Source organism: Elephas maximus, chromosome 9, assembly GCF_024166365.1.
Source record: "Elephas maximus indicus isolate mEleMax1 chromosome 9, mEleMax1 primary haplotype, whole genome shotgun sequence".
In the NCBI taxonomy this organism is placed as follows: domain Eukaryota; kingdom Metazoa; phylum Chordata; class Mammalia; order Proboscidea; family Elephantidae; genus Elephas; species Elephas maximus.
In genome coordinates this window covers 4,912,985-4,934,814 of record NC_064827.1, presented here as the reverse complement: position 1 = coordinate 4,934,814, position 21,830 = coordinate 4,912,985, and the positions used below count along the sequence as shown (strand labels likewise).

The 21,830-nt window shown below is 57.2% G+C and overlaps 1 protein-coding gene across 1 annotated transcript in view; it reads right to left on the bottom strand.

The window, feature by feature from the left end:
* FAM163B (family with sequence similarity 163 member B) overlaps positions 1–21,465 on the bottom strand; it is a 29,994-nt gene extending 8,529 nt beyond the window's left edge. The window contains exon 1 of the mRNA XM_049895837.1: positions 21,263–21,465. The gene's annotated coding sequence lies outside the window, so the exon portion shown is untranslated. The remainder of the gene's footprint in view (positions 1–21,262) is intronic.
* Between the last annotated feature and the right edge of the window lie 365 nt (positions 21,466–21,830).

Here is a 21,830-nt window from a genome sequence, read left to right as displayed (position 1 = left end):
GAGACTAAGACGGCCCCCTCCCACTTGGCTCTGGCGGCTGTCTGCAGCTCCTCTGGGCCTGGCCCCCCCAGCACAGGCAGCCTGGCGCTGGGCCGGGAAGGGTGCTGGCCCAGGCTAGGTGCCCAGGGCTGTCAGCAGCCCCAGCTCTGACACCAGCATCCCGTCCAGCTGGAGCACTGCGGCTCACTCCGCAGACCCATGCACGCCACTCAGCAGCAGTGCCCGGGGCCGGTGCCAGGCCCGGCAGACAGACGCACACGCCCCAGCCTGACATCAGTCCACGGTTAACTCCAAGCAGTCGCGGAGGAGTGACACAGCCTCCTTGGCCCCGTGTTCCTGCCACCCTCTACTCTTGCTGTGCCTTTCTCTCTGCTTCTCCAAATCCTGCCCTGCCACCAAAGCCCTAAGCATGCCTTCCTCCTCCAGGAAACCTCCCTGGACTTCTCTCATGAGCATCATGCACACACACAAAGTTGCCTTTGTGGAGTTGACTCTGACTCATGGAGGCCCTGTGTATTACAGAGTAGAACTGCTCCACAGGGTTTTCTTGGCTGTGGTCTTAACAGGGGCAGATCACCAGGCCTTCCTTCTGTGGAATCGCTAGGTGGGTTTGAACCGCCAACCTTTAGGTTAGTAGTTGAGTGCAAAACGTTTGCACCACCAGGGACCTAGTGCACATCACGGACCCTCAAAACGCCAGTGCTGGGGGGCCACATAAGGGGTGGGGAGAAGAAGGAGGCCAGCGCAGGCTGGGGCACCTCCCTCATGACCTCACACCATGAGTTAGGGGAAGAACAGTGACCAGAGGCCCCTTCCCCAGCGCCCGGCCTCCCTCTGACTCTGTGCCCAGCTGACACTGAGGTGACATGGGCCTGGGGGGCCTGAGTCCTGCCCAAGAGGGCGAGCAGGTGTGGGAGCACCCTACCATACACCCTCTGGAGATCTTGGGTCAGAAGCTTCCCTTTTCTGGGCCTCAGTCTCCTTATCTGTAAAATGGGTATGGCAAGGTTTAGATGATAGATCCTCTCTCCCCGCTCCTAGCTGCAGACTCAATGATCTAGGGCTGTATTTCCACCCAGTCCTGTGAGTGATCCAGGCAATTCTGATGCACAATGAAGCCTGAGGATCACGAGTGTAAAAAATGCCAGCAGTTGGCCCAAGTGGTAACTCAAGATGGTGGACGGCATCTCCCAAGAGGACAGCTCTGCATTTGTGGGCAGAGAAGTGAAAGGCCTGCAAAGGCTTTGACCCACGTGTGCCTGGAGGGTTTGAAAGGAAAAGGGGTTGCATCTGAGAATGCGTCTAGGAGAACAAGCAAGTGCTTTGGGGAATCTGAGGCTGGAGACGGATAGCACTGGGTGGGAGAGGCATCAGGAGGAGCTTCCTGGAGGAGGCAGCATCCAAGCTGGCCCTTGAATGATGGCAGTCTGGACTGGCTGGGCTGGGAGAGGAGAAGTTCTGCCAAGGGAGGGAATAGCCCGAGCGAAGGCTTAGAGGCAGTGAAGGACCAGGCAGCCATGTGCAGCATGGCGCACGCCGCTCCTCCGCCTGTCTGCATCCAGGGGCAGCACGGCCTCCTCACACTCGCCCTGGAGTTTCTGCACTGCCAGCCAAGGCAATTTGGCGAGAATTGTGCTGAATTGTTAATCTGCCCCCTGAGACCATAAACGGCTTTAAAGCTTTATAAACGGCTTTGCTTCCCTGTCCCCACCCCCGGCTGCTGCAGGGAATGGCTGTGCGGGTGGGGGCGGGGGGTGTCTCTGTGCACAGCCCTCACCCTGAGTCTGTGGGGGTCCTGTCATCCCTCCCAATAGCCCATGTCTAGCTGCAGTGCTTCCAGCCAGACACTTTACAAGCTGCAGTTGTCTCGGGGCCTGAAGACCAAGCATTGTGGCATCGGCAGGGTGGGAAACACCTGGCTGCAGAGCCAGAGGGTGGTCTCACCTGCCTCCCCAGCCCCCCCAACCCCACTCCACCTTCCCTGGCACAAGACCCCCTGCGTCGCTGGCATCTGGGCTGCCGTCCTGCGTTTACTCTCCAGCTCCCATTTTTCTCTGTCCCTCCCCCAACACCACCCCCTCATCTGCCTGGAGAGCTGCAAGGAGCCTCAGTGGCCTATTTGTTTTGTGTTCCTCCCCCTCCCTCTCCTCCAGAGCCTTGCACAGGCAGGGCACACAGCAGGTGCTTAATAAATGCTCCTGTCTGACTCCGTTCGCCTGGGATGCCCAGTTCACCTGTGATACCCAGCACTGCTTTGAGCTCCAGAAGGAGCCAACCCCAGCGTCCTTAGAGCTGGTGGGGCCTTCTGGGCCATCTAGTCCAGTGACCACCCAGCCCGCCTGGCACCAGAGCTGTGGTGGGGGCTGGTAAACACTGATGCCTGGGCCTCGGCCCTTGGGGCTGAGGGGGCCCTGGAGCCTGCCCAGTTAAGGAGTGGCCCTTTCAACCATGGGATGACTGCATTGCAGCTGTGCCCGGCACTGCTCATTTCCAGCTGGAGAAACCGAGGCACAAGGAGGGTGGGCTGGCCCTGGGGGGCCTGGGACAGAGCCCGGCTTACACTTCAGGTATCTCGCCCCCCAGCCAAGGCTCCTCATCCTGGTGTCTCCCTGAGTGCACGGGGAGACAGCCCCCTTTTTTCTCCTCAAGCACATGTCTGGTTACACAGCGCCCCGCTACCTGGAAGCCCCAGGGCCCCGTTGTCCCGCGAGCAGGAAAGCAGGCCCGCAGAGTTCCTGTCTAGACCGCCTCCACATTTGTTCCTAATTTCACGCTCCGCGGGCTCCCAGATTCCTGTCCTGGGTAATAAAGAGCTGGGGAAGTGCTCAGCTGCGGCCAGGCTGTCCTGGAGAAATTATCCAGAGCCCGGTGGGGTGGGGAGGCAGCGTGGGCCCAGGGCTGGAGAGGCAGCTGCCAACAGCACCTAGACTGGCTCCCTCTGAGCTTGGCTGGGCAGTGCCCTCAGCTCCTCAGACCTACATCCACCCAGACCAGGCTATGCCCACCGCTGGGCTCCAGAGGGGCTGGGTGTCTCTCCAGGAAGTCAGATAATACCTTCCAGCAGTCTATGCCCCCAGCAAGTGGGGAGAGCGCTGCCCACCTGGGCAGAGTCGGTGGGGAGGACGGCTGTGTCCAGCAAATACTGATGATGCCCGGGGTAGGCCCGTTCAGTGGCCTGGGCTCCTGGTGGGGCCCCCAGAGGGAAATCAGGGCCGTGGCATTTTTTGAGGCTCCCAGCCTTCCAGAGCTGTCCCCGGCCCCCAGCTGCAGTCCCCCTTGGAGACGTTGTCCAGCCCAGTGGAGGGCACACAGTAGGTACTCAGCATGAATGTGTGATTGGGTGACGCCTGGGGGCCTTGAGTGGGACCCTGCAGAGCTGGGGACAGGGAGGTGTCTGCGGGGGAGTGGGGTTCTTTCCTCTCCCTGGGCCTCAGTTTAATGGCAAGTAAAGACATCAATGGTGGCCACTGCTGATCTCAGTAAGCCCCCTGTGGGTCAGCTCTGGGCTGGGTCTAACGGTGGGTTCCTTTCCTTCCATCCTAGACTTTCCCCCGAGGGTGGGAAGTGAGGCCCAGAGGCACGCACAGCCAGGGGCTGTTCCAGACTCAGAGGTCTCCCCGAGACATCGGGGACAGGCGTGGGCACTGCTCAAGGCAAGTGCACCTTCCTGAAAGGAGGTTACCTGGTGTACATTATCCACATTCTCCTGGGAGCAAAGATCAGACCAACAGCGGCCCCGAGAAGCCTTGCTGGAGGAGACTGCTGTAGCCCAAGCCACAGACACCACGCTCCAGACCAGCTCCAGGCCACCCACGGCCAGAGAGCCCCAAAGCCTGATGCAGCCCAGAGTGAGCCCCAGGCCAGGGTCCTGACTGGCTCCTTCTCAGCCGGCTCAAGGCTGGGACGCAGCTCTCAGGCCAGGAGTTGGGCTGGGTCAGTCCCCAGCTCCTGCCTGACTCTAGCAACCCCAGACTGGGGCCTCGAGGCCCCTTCCTTCCATCTCTCTGGGAGCCTGTGGGGCAGAGGGGCAAGAGGAGGGGAGAGAAGAAGAGAGGAGGTGATCAGAGAGGTGAGGGGCAAGAGAAAGGGGCAGCAGCGAAGGGACAGAGCGTGGAGGCTAGGCACGAGGGTGCTGTTTACTGGCAGCCCCAAGGTCGCAGGCAGAGCAGGCCCCAAATGGGGCTGGTCCCCCTGGGCCTTTAGGGCTCACACAGCCCCTTTGGGAGGGCTTGTTCATGCTTGGGGAGGCCCAGGCCCTGGGGCCTTTTTTGAGGCAGGCTACCAAGCTCATCGGAGCCCTGGTGGTTCAGTGGTTAAGAGCTGCGGCCGCTAATGAAAAGTAAGCAGTTCAAATCCGCCAGGCACTCCTTGGGAACTCTATGGGGCAGTTCTATTAGACGGAATTGACTCGGCCATGATAGGTGTGTGTGTGGGTGTATTCAAGATGACGAGAACAGAAAGGTTATATAGAACCTGCTGAAAAATAAAGTCCAAGGTGCTGCTGCAGTCAGGCCTGGCTGGACCCCTCCAGGGGCAGGCCAAGGTCACACAGGCTACATCTGCACCTTGGGGTGGGCGTTGCAGCACAAAGACCTCTGAGCACCTGCCATTGTGCAGCTGAGCTGCGGTGCCCCCAGAGAAGGGGCCTTGCCCAGGGCCACCCTGAAGAGGGATGGCTGGGCACAGAGCAGCAACCTCCCTGGGCTCCTGCGGAGGGGGGTATTGGAGGGCAGGGAACCTATTTCTGGATGCTGAGCTCAGCAGCCCCTGGCCCTAGGGCCCAGAAGCCCCCAGACCTCCCCTTGTCTGAACTCCTGGTGGTCTGACTGTGTCTCTGGCAGGCCCTTCAGCTGCTGTCTTTGGCGATTCCAGCAGAGTAAAGAACTTGGTTCTTCAGCAAAGAGGCTGCTCACATATGTCCCCAGGACCTGGAAAATCCACAGCTGGGGTTCCTACCCCAGCCATCCAGCCCACGTTGCTCCCTGGGGTCTGTGAGCCATTCGTCTGACCTGGCTACTGGCCTGCTCGCACAGTCTTGACGGTTCCCCAGGGCTTCATAACAATCCTGATGACCCCACCCCACACTGAGCACCGCCTGCGAACTAGGACTCTTAGGACCATCCAGGCAGGGGGTTCTCATTACCCTATCTCGTACAGACAAGGAAGCTGGGAGCTACAGAGGTTAAATGGGGATGACCAAAGACGTGAGGCCACACAGGTAGGGTGGGGGAGCCAGGGGTGAGCTTGGGTACACTGCCCTAAAGCCAATGTCTGCTTTTGCCCCCACCCCTCAGCCCCCTGTCTTGCCTGCTGGTGGGGTGTTCATGACTCAGCTTTCCTCATTCCCCCCATTAGACTCTAAACCCAGTGAAGGCAGGAACCCAGCTTTCCACAGTCTGTAGTCCTCCCACCACCAGGGGTCAGTATAGCATAAACACACACTAAGAAACCAAACCCACTGTGGTTGAGTGGATTCCAACTCAAAGTGACCCTATGGGACAGAGTGGAACTGCCCCATAGGGTTTCCGAGGCTGTCATCTTTACGGAAACAGGCTGCCACATCTTTTGTCCACAAAGCGGCTGGTGGGTTTGAACAGCCGATCTTTCGGTTAGCAGCTGAGCACTTAACCACTGCACTACCAGGGTTCCTTCAAACACATAGTAAACCAAAAAAAACCAAACCCACTGCCATCAAGTCAATTCCGACTCATAGTGACCCTATAGGACAGAGTAGAATTGCCCGATAAGAGTTTCCAAGGAACACCTGGCGGATTCAAACTGCCAACCTCTTGGTTAGCAGCCGTAGCACTTAACCACTACGCCACCAGGGTTTCCAAACACACAGTAGGTGCTCAAAATAAGTACCAACTTGAATGAGTTGGCTCCATTTGGCAGGCTTGCCCTGTGGGCCCTGTATTTGGTGGCTCTGTCCAGTGTGGGGCAGAGAAGTGACTGGGTCTGGCCATGGGGCCCCTCCTCCCTCACCTGCCGGGGCCTGTCCTGCCCTGTCTCCTGGGCAGGCAGTGGGACCCTGGTGCTGTTGGCAAGGCAGCCCCCGGATCCTGGGCAGGAACATTCTGGGGCAATGCATCAGGACACGGGGACAGGAGGGCAGGCATGGAGCCCAGGTACGCATGGAGGGTGCCAGCATTTTCAAAATCCTCTCTGCTGCTTGACTTCCATTTTTTATTTTCAATGTCCCCGTCCAAGAGCTGAGCGCAGCTCCCAATCCTGCTGCAAGGCTGGGAGGGGGCGGGAGAAGGGCGGCCCCAGGGTTTGCCGAGCGCATGGCACTTCCGTTTGTTAAACATGTGCTGTGTCCCGGCCCTGAGCTAGGGCTCTACCACGGTGCTATCATCCAAAGACAGGAAACGGAGGCAAAAGAGGGACGCTCATGGGAACACTGCTGCTCTGCCCACCACTGTGGCTCGGCACCCAGCATTCGATGGAACCCTAATGACATTCAAGAAAAGCCTCGTTAACTCTGAGCCCAGCAGAGAAGTGAACAGAGGCTCAGGAACGAAGCAGGGACCACCCATGGCCCCACAGGATCCGAGCCCTCATAAAACTGTGCCCCTCCTGGGGCAGTGCCAGCTCTCTGGGCAGGTCCTAGGCGGATGGCCTCCCTGGAGGTCCTGGGCCAGTCACAGTTGCCCTAGCCTGAAGGGGCTACGCGGGTGTGGGGGCATATCCTGTCCTGGTCCCCACAGTCTCAGACACGGTCACCTCTGGTGTCTGGTAGCTTAACCACACCTTACGCCTCACTAGCTTCCCACCTGTCCCATGCCAGGCCCTGGCCCAGGCCCCCCCGGCCACTCCCTGGCCCCTCATTTGACACAGACGTACCGAGTATCCATCACACACCAGGAATCTCAAGAGAACAGTGGACAAGCCGACAGTCCAGGAGGGCTGTGGCCACCCAGAGGACAAGGACTGAGGGGACGCCTTGCTTCCTGGGGGACAGGCCTGGGCCTGCTCCTCCAGGACTCTCCAGAGGTGCAGCCCACCCCAGAGCTCTGTCCTATGGCTTGGAGACCATCCTCCCAGAGCCGCTTCCTCTCAGCTGGGCTGGGGACCAGGCCAGGGTGAGGAGTGGGAAAGAGAAGGAATGATGTGGAGGGGTATCCAGTCCACCTCTGCCTGTTCTTGTAGATAAAGTCTTATGGGAATGTGGCCACACCCATTTATGTCCAAGGCTGCTTTTCCGGCTCAACAGCAGTCAACCCTGAACTATTGACTGTGACCCTTACAGTCCTTAGCCTTCTGGTCCTTAGTCTGGAGAGTCACCTCCACATTCTCATTTCTAACACCTGTTATTTTGATTATTATTTTTTAAGGAAGTGGGATTATTCCATGTAGACCGTGCTGCCATTTATTTTTGTACTTAACACCGTGGGGATGGATGTGGCATGCGCACTGGATGGGATCGGCATCTGGCAAAGACACCTTTCCTGTTGGACAACAGAGCCAGGGGTTCCCAGCTCCTGGTGTTCCTTCTCAGAGCACCTGCCTCCCGACCACTAGGGTGTCCCCATCAGTCCACCCAGGGGTCTCTCTGAGCTCAGCTCATGTTCTGGGTCCTCCCTGATCTACCTGGCCACGTGGTGCCCCGTCTTCCTGCTATGTTCCTTAAACACATCTGCGTAAGACATTATTCCCCTGCCTTCCAACCACAGACTTTGCATTTTCCTGCCTCTGAGCCTTTGCTAGCACCATTCCCTGGGCCTTGAACTCCCTTCCAGCCCTGCTTATTGAAATTCCTGCCCTTAGTCCAGGACGCTCCTTGAGCAAGCCTTCCCTGATTCCTGGCCCCTGGTGGCTGCTCCCTCTCTGGGATCTAGTAGCACCAAGAGTCCTCACCGTGCATATCTGGGGCATAAGGAGGGAGAATGCAGGTGCAGATGGGGGCATGGGAGCCTGGAGAGGAGCCCTGAGAGAATGATCCAGACACTGGGACCTCCAGGACAGAGAAGGGATATGGGAAGAGCACTCCAGGTGGCAGGCAGAGGTGGCCTGTGCAAAGGCTTGGAGACAATCAGGACATATGGGTTATGGAAAGTTCCATCTGCCTGGGGCAGAAGGGCATGTGTGTGTAAATGACCTGAGGGGCACAGAGTGGCCAGCAGTGACCTGACCGGGCAGGGCCTGGGGCCCCACAGGCTGTCCACATCTGATCTAGCCTTCCCACACCCTTGGCCTCATCTCCTCTCTGCTGCAGCTCAGCTACCTCCTCCCTGAGGCACCTTCCAGACCAGTCTTCCTCACAGTGAACAGCTTGGCTCATGGGAAGCAGCTCTGACAATGTGAGTCGGGGACCCCCAGTCTGTGTGTTGGCAACCAGTGTACAGTGATGGTGCAGTCCCGCAGACCACATGCAGGGTAGCAAGGACCGGGGCCCTTGGCCACACCCGGGTTGCCAGCCTCTTAGACCCAGGCCCTCAGGAGGGAGCAGGGTGAAGGCAGCAGGACAGGCGTGCAAACATGTTCTGCACGGTAACCCGGGCTTCAGCCTCGGAGTGCGGGGGGAAAAGGAGAAATCAGAGTGATTTTTTTAAAAACAACAACAAAAGTGTATGTATATATATATTAGTCGTTCACAAGGTTACCAGAAGTTTCCATGGCTACAGCTGTAAGCTGCATGTGCTGAGGTGAGGAGGGGGTCCTTGGACAATTTCTGCTCAGGAACCAGGCACCTGCCTGGCTGCCGGGCTGGGGGAGGGGTGGGGAGCCAAGTCTCCCAAGGACTTTTGTTTCAGTAACCAATGAGCCATTAGTTAAAGCTGTGTCTTCACAGCACTCCATGGTGTAAGCAAGTGCCCAGGTACAGCATCTCCCTAGAGAAGCAGCCCAGTGAGCCAGAGAGGCAGGGTCCTTGTCCTTGCTTCACCAAGGGGACACTGGGGATGGGGCCAGAGTTCCTGGGAAGGACTGAGTTGGTGGGATTAAAACTCGGTTGGGTGTAATTTGTCTGACCTTGGAGCCAGAGACCTGGGCTTGAGCCGCTGGGTGACTCAGGGCCAGCATTTCACCTCTTGGAGTCTCAGCTGGGTGACCCAGGCCAGCTATTTCACCTCTTGGAGTCTCAGCTGGGTGACCCCGGGCCAGCTATTTCACCTCTTGGAGTCTCAGCTGGGTGACCCCGGGCCAGCTATTTCACCTCTTGGAGTCTCAGCTGGGGGACCCCGGGCCAGCTATTTCACCTCTTGGAGTCTCAGCTGGGTGACTCCGGGCCAGCTATTTCACCTCTTGGAGTCTCAGCTGGGTGACCCCGGGCCAGCTATTTCACCTCTTGGAGTCTCAGCTGGGTGACTCCGGGCCAGCATTTCACCTCTTGCAGTCTCAGCTGGGTGACTCCGGGCCAGCATTTCACCTCTTGGAGTCTCAGCTGGGTGACCCAGGCCAGCTATTTCACTGCCTGAAGCCTCAGCTGGAGTCTGCACCTCCCTCCAACAGTGTCTGGGAGGTGCAACGAGGTGATGGCATGCAGAGAGAGCCTGGCCGGGCCCAGTGCCTGGAAGGTCCCACCCCGGGCTCCTGTCTGTGCTCAGTCCTGGGCATTCCTGCCTGCCAGAGAGCTCCATGCTGAGGGATCAGATGGGTCCTGCCCTGCCCTGCCCTGCCCTGCCCTCTCCTGTGAAGTGGCCTTGTACTCCTCCCGGCACGCACTGCTACAGCCCCTTAGGACCCAGGCCGGACCCTCCCCCTGGCCAGGCACCACACCTGCACCTCCATCTCCCCTTTCTGCCTGGCCCCCTGTCCTGCCTGTGTTCCAGCCACTTTCACCTTTCCACCTCTCCTGCCTCCTTGCCAGCACACATGGTTCCATCTACCTGAAGCTGCCGGCCTCCCAGGGCAGGGTGGCTCCACTCCTCCCACCCTGTCTCAGACCTTTCTCCTGGGAGCTCTCCTGGCCTCCTCTCCTGTGCCCCCCAGCACCCTGGGCCCCATCCCAGCACACAGCCCACCATGTCCTGCAGCCAGGGGAACAGCCACAGCCTTGTGTACAGGACAGCTGAGGCGTGGGCCAGACAGCACCAGGGTGGACAACTCACAGAGCTTCTCCTCTCCAGTCTGTGCCCCTCCTGCCCAGGCTGGATTTCGCCGGAAGCTCTCCAGCTCCCCCTCCTCCCAGCCTCATGACCCTCCTGACCTTCCCTCCCTCCATGCCTCCCTGATGTCCTCTCCTTCCTCTCGTGGACAAAGCTCAGTGCCTGGTGCTAACACTGGGGGGACAGAAACGGGGGGCAGAAGTGGGGTAGGAGAGGACAGCCATGCACCAGGAGGTCCTGGGTCAGTGCCCTCGTCCTCTCCCCCAGACCATCGGCTGCTCAGGGTAGTGGGCAGTGTGTGCAAGTATGGGACAAGGGGTAGGAATGCAGACCGCGGCCCTGCCAGGAAGATGGGTATGAGCGAGAGGTCACAGGTTGCCCCACCCCTTCTCCAGGCAGGCTGCTGGCAAGTCTCAGTTAAGGGCCATGTGACAGAAGGGTCTGGGGATGCAAAGTCATGCAAACCCTTGGAAGAAAGGCCTGGCGATCTACTGCTGAAAACTCAGCCACTGGAAACTCTGGGCAGCACAATTCTACTCTGACACACAGGGGCGCCTTGAGTCAGAGTTGGCTTCATGGCCACGGGTGGGTAGCAAGGGTGCCAGAGGCAGGGATTTGTGGGAACAGAGGGTGGAGGGATGATGGAAAGATGGAGAATTCATGAAGCCTGTCAAAAGAAGGTGGTCAGAGGTCATGGGACCACGGATCCCAGAATCTCAAAGCCAACACTTTAGTCTCAGAAAATCAGAACATTGACCCACAGATTCTTAAAACCTGAGACTCCAGGGTCTGTGACTCTTAGATCTGGAAGCTGGCTGGTCTAGTCACCTGCTCAGTGACAATAATGGAACTTTGTCTTTCTTTTTTTGCCCTCAAAACGACAACCCATCCAAGGCTACTCTCCTGAGTGGTTTGATCCCCAACTCTCCCTTGGGAAGGGGAGGAGGGCCGGGCTGCTCAGGGCCCCTGGCCAAATTCCAGGCTGTTTGCTCCACCCCAGGGTCAGCCCAAAGGGCCCTCGTGGTGCAGTGGTTAAGCTCTCAGGTGCTAACTGAACATTTGCCAGTTCGAACTCACCAGTTACTTCCTAAGAGAAAAGACCTGGCAATGTGCTTCCAGAAAGATTACAGCTTTGGAAACTCTATGGGGCAAGTCTACTTAGTCCTACAAGGTCACTGAGTTTGAATTGACTCAACGGCAAAGGGTTTTCAGTTGGGGTTGGGGGTCAGCCCAAGTTCTCTGCCAAGTGCAGGCTAAGGGTTGCCCAGCAGACCTCACCTCAGCCAGTCCTCCATTCGTACCACCCTCCTCCATCCACCCACAGCACTGACTGCACCCCGAGTGCCCATTGGCCAAGCTGGGCACAGTCGGCAGAGATGGCTGTTCCTTTCTTGGAGCTCGGTGCTCTCTGGACGTCCCTGTGTCACTCCTGAATCGGTGATTCTGTCATAAACTTCCGGGGGCAGCCCTGCCTCCAGAGCAGTTTTCGGCAGCTGAGGTTTCAACAAAGACCCTGTCTGGAACAGTTTTTTCTTTAGCATCAACTTTTCTTTTTTAAAATACGGGGCTCTACCATTTTCAAGTGAGCGTGGCAGGGTTGTTGAAAGGGTCTGTTTTGCAGACTAAATGATTTTTAAAAACTGGTAGTTGGATCAGTGCCGAATGGTGGCAGGAACCCTGGGGCCCGCCAGATGAGACCTGCGGCGCTGGCATCTTGCTCTGGTGATTGAAATTCCTGTGGCTGAGGAACGGCGGGCTCCCCTCTCCCCCACTTTGACCTGGAAAACTCTAAGCCCTTTCCTCTTGAGGGGGTTTTGAAATGTTGAGAATGGAGACCCTGGCTCCAAACATGCAGCATCTCGGCCCAGAGGGAGGCAGAGCAGAGGTGTTACCCTCATTGGACAAATGTCTCTGAGAGTCCCCTGCCCCCTCCATGTGCTGGGGCTCAGCCACCACAAGGATCCCTGGGGGCTTGTCTCAAGAAGCTTCAGTCTCCTGGGAGAGACAGTCTTGCCAATGAGACCAGTGGGGAAGAGCTATGGAGCCAGGGGGCCACAGAGGCAAGGAGTGAATCATGGGGGCTTGCCTCGCTGGGTATGGGCGGGAAGCTGAGAGCTGGCTCTAGCCAGGTGTCTTAGTCTCCTGGGGCTGCCAAAACAAAGTACCACTAAGAACAGTGATAATCTCCTCTCACAGCTCTGGAGGCTGGAAGTACGAATTCAGGGTGTTGGCGAGGCTGTGCTCCCTCCAAAGGCTTTCGGGAAAGATCCTTTCTGGTCTCTCCTGGCTTCTGTTGGCCCCAGGTGTTCCTAGTTTGCAGCTGCAGTCTAAGTTTGTGGTCATGTGGCCATCTTCCCTCCATGCCCCTCTGTGTCTTCTCTTCTCTTATAGGACACTGCTCATACAAGAGTAGGACCCACCTACACCACAATGACCTCGTTCTAACTCTTTCGTGCCTGGTGGTACAGAGGGCAACCAAGCCCCTGGGGTATACTCAGAAGCTGCTGTACCACTGAAAGTGAGTGCCGCCACAGGCAGGCCCTTTAGGACCCAAAGAGACGGGCGTGTGATGCAAATTACTGTTTTTACAGGGTTTTGTATGAGGTGTCTGAATTTTTGGTTGGAAAAATAGAAATTTTGAAAATACCTATGTACGTATGTATGTATGCATCACATATGTACCAACAGACCCCAGTGGGGACTCTGGGGTATCATTAGTGGTACTTCATAGGTAGCATTAAACACTTAGGGTAGGCTTGTGGGAGGAGGGTAAGAAAAAAAAAAATCCATACTACCTACCAAAAATTCAGGCACACTCAGTGATGCAGCATGCTTCCAATAACGAAAACACACACTATCAACAAAAAATTCAAAGCAGAAAATACCCAGGTTACCAAAGAGTTAACTGATAATATCTGTAAAGATCTTATTTCCAAGCAACTTCACATATACAGGTACCAGAGGTTCCCAAACCAAACCCACTGCACTTGAGTAGATTCTGACTGCTAGCGACCCTATAGGACAGAGCAGAACCGCCCCGTAGGGGTTCCAAGGCTGTAAATCTTTATGGAAGCAGACTGCCACATCTTTATACCACCAGGCGGCTGGTGGGTTAGAACCACAGGCCTTTTGGTTAACAGCGGAGCACTTTAACCATTGCACTACCAGGGTTAGGACTTCAACATATCTTTTGGGGGGACACAACTCAATCTCTAACACCAGGGAAAGCTTTCAGGCAGTGGGGTGGGCATCAAGGAGGAAGGAGCTAGGGTGTTCTAGCGATGGGAGGTAAGTCAGTACACAGGAGCATGGGGGAGGAGGGAGGGGCTGGCAGGGGGTCTGCAGAGTCTGTTCCAGGCAGGGCCCCCAAGGGCCACACTGGGGAGTGTGAGTTCTGTCCTCAGCTGGCCATGGTTAAAAGGGGGGGTATTGACCCCCAACAGCATGTAACAACAGTGGACTTATGCTCTGCTACAGGTGCCATCCAACAGGCCCTGCCCCTGGGGCCCCAGACCCCAACATTGGGGTCCACCTGTCACATCTGGCCAAGTGTGATGCCATAGGTGATGGCAAACCCTCACCACTAGCCTGCCGGCAGGTAGAGCCAGAGCCCTGTCCACAGAGAGGAAGAAACTGAGGCACAGAGAAGTTTAACACCGCGCACAAGTTCACCAGTGGGAAGAGCCCTGGCAGGGATTTGGACTGGGCTGTCAGGTCCTAATGCTGTGACTGTCCCGAGCAAGCACCTGCTGACTCTGAAGACGTGCCACCTCCTTGTCTCCCCCCCCACCCCCCCCCCCACTGCCTGCCTCAGATCCTTCTTGGCCTCCCTCAGCCCTCTCCCCCCTCCCCCTCCCCTGCCTAGTCCTCAGTCTCCTGTTCAGTGTTGAGAGGTCCTGGGAAGGAGGGGGTGGGCAGGAAAACCAGACATAGCCCAGCAAGGATGGAATAACCACGAAAAAACCAAAACCAAACCCAGTACCGTCGAGTAGATTCTGACTCATAGCGACCCTATAGGACAGAGTAGAACTGCCCCAGAGTTTCCAAGAAGCACCTGGCGGGTTCAAACTGCCGACCCTTTGGTTAGCAGCCATAGCACTTAACCACTATGCCACCAGGGTTTCCAAATACCACAGAAGTGATTATTCCAGAAACTATGTTACATGACTTTTTTTTTTTTTTAATAGAAATCTGTTTGTTAATTAGAAGGAACTCTCGTGTGGGAAGTTTCAGGAAGGTAAAATTAAAGTTGACTATATTTTTAATTTTGTAAATGGGTTTCCAGGGAGCCAGGCTTCTGCATAATGAGCGTTTAACCAAACAAACTCTAAACACAGGTAAACACCAGAAGTTCATCAGGTGACAATGTTACAGAGAAGCCTGTGAGGAGACAATGTTACTGAGAAGCCTGTGAGGCCACAATGTTATAGCGAAGCCTGTGAGGAGACAATGTTACAGAGAAGCCTGTGAGGCCACAATGTTACAGAGAAGCCTGTGAGGCGACAATGTTACAGAGAAGCCTGTGAGGAGACAATGTTACAGAGAAGCCTGTGAGGAGACAATGTTACAGAGAAGCCTGTGAGGCCACAATGTTACAGAGAAGCCTGTGAGGAGACAATGTTACAGGGAAGCCTGTGAGGAGACAACGTTACTGAGAAGCCCGTGAGGCCACAATGTTACAGAGAAGCCTGTGAGGAGAGGATGTTACTGAGAAGCCTGTGAGGCCACAGTGTTACAGAGAAGTCTATGAGGAGACAAAGTTACAGAGAAACCTGTAAGGAGACAATGTTACTGAGAAGCCTGTGGGGCCACAATGTTACAGAGAAGCCTGTGAGGTCATGATGTTACTGAGAAGCCTGTGAGGCCACAATGTTACAGAGAAGCTTGTGAGGCCACAGTGTTACAGAGAAGGTGCTGTCTTTCCAGAAGAAGATTAAACTTTCCTTGGTTTTCCTCAGCCTCCTTGGAACCAGAATTGGGCAACTGTATTTTATCACAGTAGCCACCCTCGGAAAGCAGGGAGACCCCGCTGGGAAAGAGACGAGCTTTCTGGCTTGGAACTTGGGGCCTTCTTTAAGCCAGTAGGAGACGCTGGGCTCTGGAGTGGAGGCTGCAGAAAGCACGGTCCCCCTGCCCAGAGAGGGTGTCTGGCGTGGGCGCTACCCTTACTAGAAAAATGAACATCTTTATTTTGCTTCAGGAAAGTTCCCTCAAGTCTCAAGTTTGCCGCCACCGGGCAGAAGAGTTTTGAAAACACAGTGTAAATATGACATTTCCAACATCGAAAGGTGAGACCTCCACAAAAGCTGCAGATAAACCAGTGATGCTTCCCAAGGTGGCCGCCCCCTGCAGTTGGCCCAACACTGGTCATCCCCACCCCAGCCCAGCCTTTTCCTCTCTCTTGGCGAAAACTAAGAGCTAACACAAGGAGGATGCCCGAAAGGACTGCCAGCCCTGGAGATGTGCAGGGCTGGGACAGGGGCTCAGGGCACTTGGCCAGGAGGAGATGAGCCTCATTAAGCCGGGCAGTCGAGAACCATCTTCAGTCACAAAGCAGGCGCCTGAGTATTCCAGCCAATGAGGCAGCAGTGAGATCACCTACCTGGTCACATCTGCACCTCCAGAGGGAGAAGAGGGACCATTCGGGGACATCTTTAGTGGGCCACTGATTATCAGCCAATGTCAACAGACCACTTACCCCTGCCCAGGGCTGACAGAAATGCCCCACCTTTATGTCCCACCCTCCTCTCCCCTCCAAACTCATCCGCCAGGGCTTAGCTCAAGGTCCACCTCTGGGGTGTCCCTGACTTCCCAGCCCATGGGCTAAGCCACTTGTCACTGCGTAGACTCTGACTCGCGGCGCCTCCTGTGTGTGATGGCAGAACTGCACTCCACAGGTTTTCAGTGGCTGACGTGTCAGAAGTAGGTACCCAGACCTTTCTTTTGAGGTACCTCTGGGCTGGCTTGAACCCCCGACCTTGCGGTTAGCAGCTGAGCACATTAACTGTTTGCACCACTAGGACCTCCAGCCCAGGGGCCACCTCATCTGAATGAGGCACCTGCCACCTCACACCGTGTTACAATCCACGCAGGCCTGCCCTTGTACCGCCACTTAATTCCATTTTCACAGACATGAGAGCCTTTCCTGTGGGCACCCCCCCTAGTGAACACAGCTACAAAGGTGCACAGTAAAACCAAGCGCTGGGCAACCTGCCTGCACGCTGGCCGGCGTGCTCCAGTTTAATCAGTGGAGAGCGAGGCATTGACATGGGCAGATCATGGAGATCTGCTGAGAAAGGGCAGGTGAGGAGCACAGGCAGACGGCTCCCGTGGCATGAGCCGGGCACGGGGCTGGGCTGTCAGGAGCTTTACTTACTAAGGAAAAAAAGGCTGGACTGCCCAATTTTTCTTTCATAACAAGCGTAGATTTCTTTTATTCAAAGAAGCTCTTTAGTATATATTAAAAGTTAACATATATTCATTAAAACTATAGGGGGCATGAGGGAGACAGAGCCACCTGTGGTAGCTTTGTGCAGGTGTCACTGTGCTTCTGCTCTGGGGCATGGTGCATTTTCTAGAAATGTTTCTCAAACTGTACTGAGCACAGCTGGTCTGGGGGCCTGGGAAGGTGCTTTTCAGCCATGTTCCCAGGAGTGCTCATGCTGCTGGTCCGCAGACCCCACTTCAAGTGGCACCAGGCATCTGGATGGATGTGGTGTGGGCAACCACAGACAGCAAACGCAAATAATAAGAATGATAAAAGAAGCCCATCCTCCAGGGACCCAGGGCCTAGAGGACCAGAGCCCAACAGGGCGAGCCTGGAGGACCTGCCTCGGAGGGACTGGGAGGTGGTGGCGATGGCTTGGCCCTGGGTGGACACAGGGCAGCAGAAGCAACAGTCATGCCTTTGCCAGGGCTGGAGGATCAGTGTGGGGTTTGGCTGCTTGTCAGGGGCCAGCCCCACAGGTGGTCTGCGCTGAGGCCACCTTTGGCTGAGCCAAAAGTTGGCACTGGAGGGGCTCCCCCAAGTGGATCTGGCCTGGAAGAGGGGTTTTGTTTCGGGCTCAGTAGTGCATGAATCCCCTGCCCAGCCGGCTGGCCAGGAGGTGAGCTGGCACATTCTACCAGGTGGATATGATCACTGTCACCTCATGAATGAAGAACCTGAGGCCCAGAGAGGTTGAGTGACTTCACTGGGGACACACAGCTTGGCCAGAAACATGGCTTCGGCTGGCCCCAAAGGCTTGGCTCTTATCCACTCAACCACATTGCCATCCTCAGGGATCATGGTTGGCAAGGCCCTTGCTGGACTCTTGTTTCAGGATCATGACCCAGGACCCTCACCAGCCTCCACCTAGTCTTCCCAGCTAGTTCAGCCTTCTGCCACCTCTGCCACCTGGGACGGCAGAGCACAAGGGTGCAGGTAGCTGGCCTGGTCACTCCTATGGAAACCCATCAGTGGTGGGTGGGAGCATGTCCAAAGGGCAGGTGGTGACATCAGGTCAGGAAGTGAACGGCTCTGCCCCTATGTTGCTGCACAAACAGAAGAACCTCTTTGAGCCTCCCCCTCCCCTCCCGGGCTGCAGTCCACCCTGAGGGTCTGCCCTGCCAAGTCAGGGGTCTGTCTGGAGCTCGATTTAGAGGACGGTTATAGAAGTGAGAATGGTGCAAACAGTTAATGGGCCAGCTGCTAAATGAAAGGCTGGAAGTTCAACTCTACCCAGAGGCACCTCAGAAGAAAGGCCTGGAGATAGACTTCCGACAAGTCGGCCACGGAGCACAGGTCTACCCTGATACACATGGAGTCACTGTGAGTCGGGGTCGACTTGACAGCAGCTGGTGTGTATATATGTTTATAGAAGTGACACTTGCTCAGTTCCGGGCTGCCTCCCCCTCACTCCAACACCTGCAGGACCCCTGTATGCTGCTCTTTCTGCCTTGTAAGAAAGGTTTGGAATCGGCCCAACTCCTACCATCCTGGTCCAGGCCTTCATTGTCACTTCCGGGTGGACAAAGCAGCCTCCTCCCAGTGTCCTTGCCCCAGCCTCACCTGCTCCACGTCACCTTCACCTTCCGTGAGGCAGCTGAGAGCTCTCTCTAAAGGCCAGATCTGACTCAGCCCCTCCCAGGCTCAGACCTGCTCTGCTCGGGGCACCTGCAGACTTCCAAATAAAGTCCGGCCCCTCCACAGAGCCCACAAGCCTGAGCCGACTCTGTCCTGCCTCTTGGCCTCTCCCAGGGCTCTCACCAGGCTCGTCTGTTAAATCCTTCAGGCCTTCTGGGAAGCAAGGGCCACAGTTCCCACTCCATACCTGGAAGCCTACAGCCCAGGGCCCCACAGCCAAGAAGCAGCAAAGCGGGGCTTTGAGCCCACCAGTCTGGGTTCAGGGTTCTCGCCATGGCCCTCCCCCCTCCCCACAGAAAGCATCACTGCCACAGTGCCCCCCACCCTGGGGCCTCCCACACCAATGGGGTTGCACCAAGGCCTGGGGGAGAATTCAACAGCTTGAGTCTGTTCAGAGGACCTGAATTCCTAAGGGAACAGAGGGCTCTGACAGAGAAGCCAGCAGCCCTGCACCCAGGTGCCGCCTCTGCTGAGTGGTGGGACACAGCCACCTTCCGAGAGTGCTGAAGACATAGGACCTGTCAAAGCCCCAGGAGTAGATTCAAGGGCCAGTGGCAGGGAGGCAGCGGAAGCTGAGGGAAGCAGCCCACCAGCCCCTCCTCAGCCTCTCTAGTGCAGCCAGACAAACGCAGGGCCCACTGCCTGGCCAGCAGGCGTCACAGTAGCCCAGGTGCCCACTGTGTGCTCTGGAGGGAGGTGGAAGCACCCCCACTTTTGCAGATGAGGAAGATGGGATCCAGGGTAGCTGGGTGATTTTCTCAGAGTCTCTCTGCACCCCCAAAATTGCCTTTTTACTGACACACAGACAGGACTTGCTACTTGGGAGAAGCAATGGCCAGGCCGGTCATGGAAAGGGTACAAGGCAAGGACCCGAAAACAAAGTCAGATGTCATTTACTGAGATGCAACCCATCACTCGGCTGCCCACCTCACCTCTGGGAGCTGTCATCACTCTTCTCTGGCTCTCCAGCCACCACTCTGTAGGGAAGGCCCAGGGGTGGGAGAACAGGGGCCTCCCTGGTGAGTGGGCCTCGGGGCCGTGAAGCCTCCAGGCCACCCAGAACCAGCACCCAGAATGTGGGACCTACAGCAGGTACCTTAGTGTGCAATACAGGGGTGGCCTCCTGAGAGGGGAGTGGGGTTGGCAGGGGCTGGGAGTCAGCACTGAGGCCAGCCCAGAGATCTCAAGACGCCTCTGCACTCTCCCTCAGGAGCGAGGCAAAGAAGGAGGGCTGTGCCTTCCCTGTCCCACCCATGCTGTGGCTCATAAAAAAAAAAAAAAATGGCTCATAGGGGACATAAAATGATCCATCCCAGCACTGGACAGACAGGTAGGCTGGGGTCACCCAGCCAGGTGGACAGAAGGGGACAGAGAAGCCTTGACTTGTCCACCTGGGCCCACCTTTTCCTGAAGGAGCCCTGCTCCTGCTCAATGACTGTGCTGGCATAAGCAAGGTGTGCTGGCGATATGCAGCCAGGAGGAGAGAGGGTCTCTGGGGGGGCACCCTCCCCGACCTGCAGGCGAGGCGGAGGAGAAGTTGTACATGCCAGTACTCTGAGCAGATGGTGCATCAGCACACCCCAGGGAGGCTGGTGATGCGCCTGGAACTTGCCCACCCATCCCCAGGCATCCAGGGCACCGAGGCCTGTGGTCCATGCTCAGAACCCTAACCCCTTCGGGGCCAGTTCTTGTCAGGGAGTGAGTTTTCCAGGTGAGTCTGAACCTGCCAGCTCCATGAAAAACGCAGCTGATGGTGAGCCCCAAGGCCAGCCAGACCCTGGGTACAACAACCACCCTGCCTGTCTGCTTCACAGCTGGGGCCCCAGGCACACACATGCTCAACAAACAGCTCCAAATAAAAGAATGAATGAACACAACCCCACATGACCTGAGCCCCCAAGGGCTCAGGGGGATTTTTTTTTTTCATAAGCCCCCAACATTCCAGCTGTTTAGAAAGCTTATGGTTAGTGCACAAAGGGTCTACCCCCAGCCCCCAGCCAAGGAACCACTTCCCCCACCAGTTTAAGCAAGGAGCTCGCTGGTCACCCAGACTCCATGACTCGTTTACGTGAAGAGTAGGAAGGTGGGGAGGTGGACTGGTGTGCTTTACCTGCAAACTAGAACTTCTGAGGTCAGAAGTTCTCGCTGCTCCTGGAAGCCCCCACAAAGTGTAGCTAGGTCTGGATAGAGGGGAGTGGGACAGATGGGCAGTGCAAAGTGGGAGGTGCACAGGGGGCCTTCCGGGGTGAGGCCCCCAGATGCCCCTCCCATTCTTGGAGAGGCTCATCTCAGCATCACAGGGCTGCAGTGAGAGACAGGCTGCATGACCAGTGCCTGAAAGGCCCTTGGCCTTGGGAGTCCAGGATCCTGAGTGGGATAAGGCGGCATAGCTGGGAGGGGAACCTGAGACCTCTCCTGCATGTTCGGTGAGTTCTCTCCTCCCTGGGCAGGAATGTGCAGTTGTACCTGGTGGTGTCTCCCTCACTTCAAGTTGAGATTTCAAGCAAAGGTAGTGGGAGGTGGCGGGGCGGGGTGGGGAGGCAGAGGCTGGCGTGCCTGGGTCCAGCTCTGCCGCTGACCCCTTGTGTGACCTTGGGCAAGTGACTCAACTTCTCTGAGCCTCAGTTTCCTCATTTGTACAATGGGGTCAGTGCCCCTTTCTCATGGATGTTGGCAGCCCAGGATGGTGTCCGGGAGAAAACAGTTCTAGGCAGATGAATTCCCGTTAGGAAAAGGACTCTGCTCGGGGCAGCAGAGAGAAGGGGCCAGGTTTCCACCGGCTGCTCTGAAACTTTGCCTTCCCAATATCCCCACCCCCACACTACTGTGTCCAGGGAGGGAGAAAAGGCAGCCCTGAGCACATGGGTCCTCCACCTCTGGCTGCCCACCTCCTTTCTGCCTCTAGCCTTCTCCAAATGGGCGCACTTTGGGGCTGGAGGGTGGACCGTGACGGGACGGGTGACGCGGGCCCGCAGCAGCTGCGTGGGGCAGGCTGCCATGGCGCTCCAGCAGGGGGGCACTGAGCGGGCTTCCCTGCCACGTCCTCTGACCCCACCCGTGGCCTGTGTCCGCTCGCTCCAGCCCTTACCTTTAGCCGTGGGAACAGCGCTGTCGCCGGCGAGGACTTGGGCGCACGTGACGGGGCGCCCGGCGTGTCCCGGGCAAGGCGCAGCGCGCAGCGGCCGCTCACGCCAGGCCAAGCTGCTGCGCCTGCTGGGCTGGCGACGGGCGGCGCAATTGGTTGGCCCCGGTCCTGGGCAGCGATCGCGTGCGGCGGGAGCCCTACCCAGCTGCCGGCGGCCGGGCTCGGACGCCGGGCTGGCTCCCTGCGAGAGGCGCGCGGCTGCAGCCGGGTCCCGGCGCGGGGCGCGCGCTGAGCAGGGAGGGCGCGCGCTCAAATCGAGCGTGGAGCGCGCGCCGCCGGTCTCGCGCGCGCTGTCGTCGGGGGCTGCCGGGAGCGGCGGGAACTGTCCCTGGTGCTGACGGTTCCTTTCGCTGTCGGCGGGGCTGCGCCACAGCCCGCGGGGCCCCGTCCCTCACCTTTGCTCCTCGCGGCTTTCCTGGCGTCCTGGGTTTCCACAGCGCTGGGCTTTGGAGTCAGGCCGGAGCTGCTGCTGGCAACAGTGCGACCTTAGGCCAAGTCCCTGGCCCTCTTC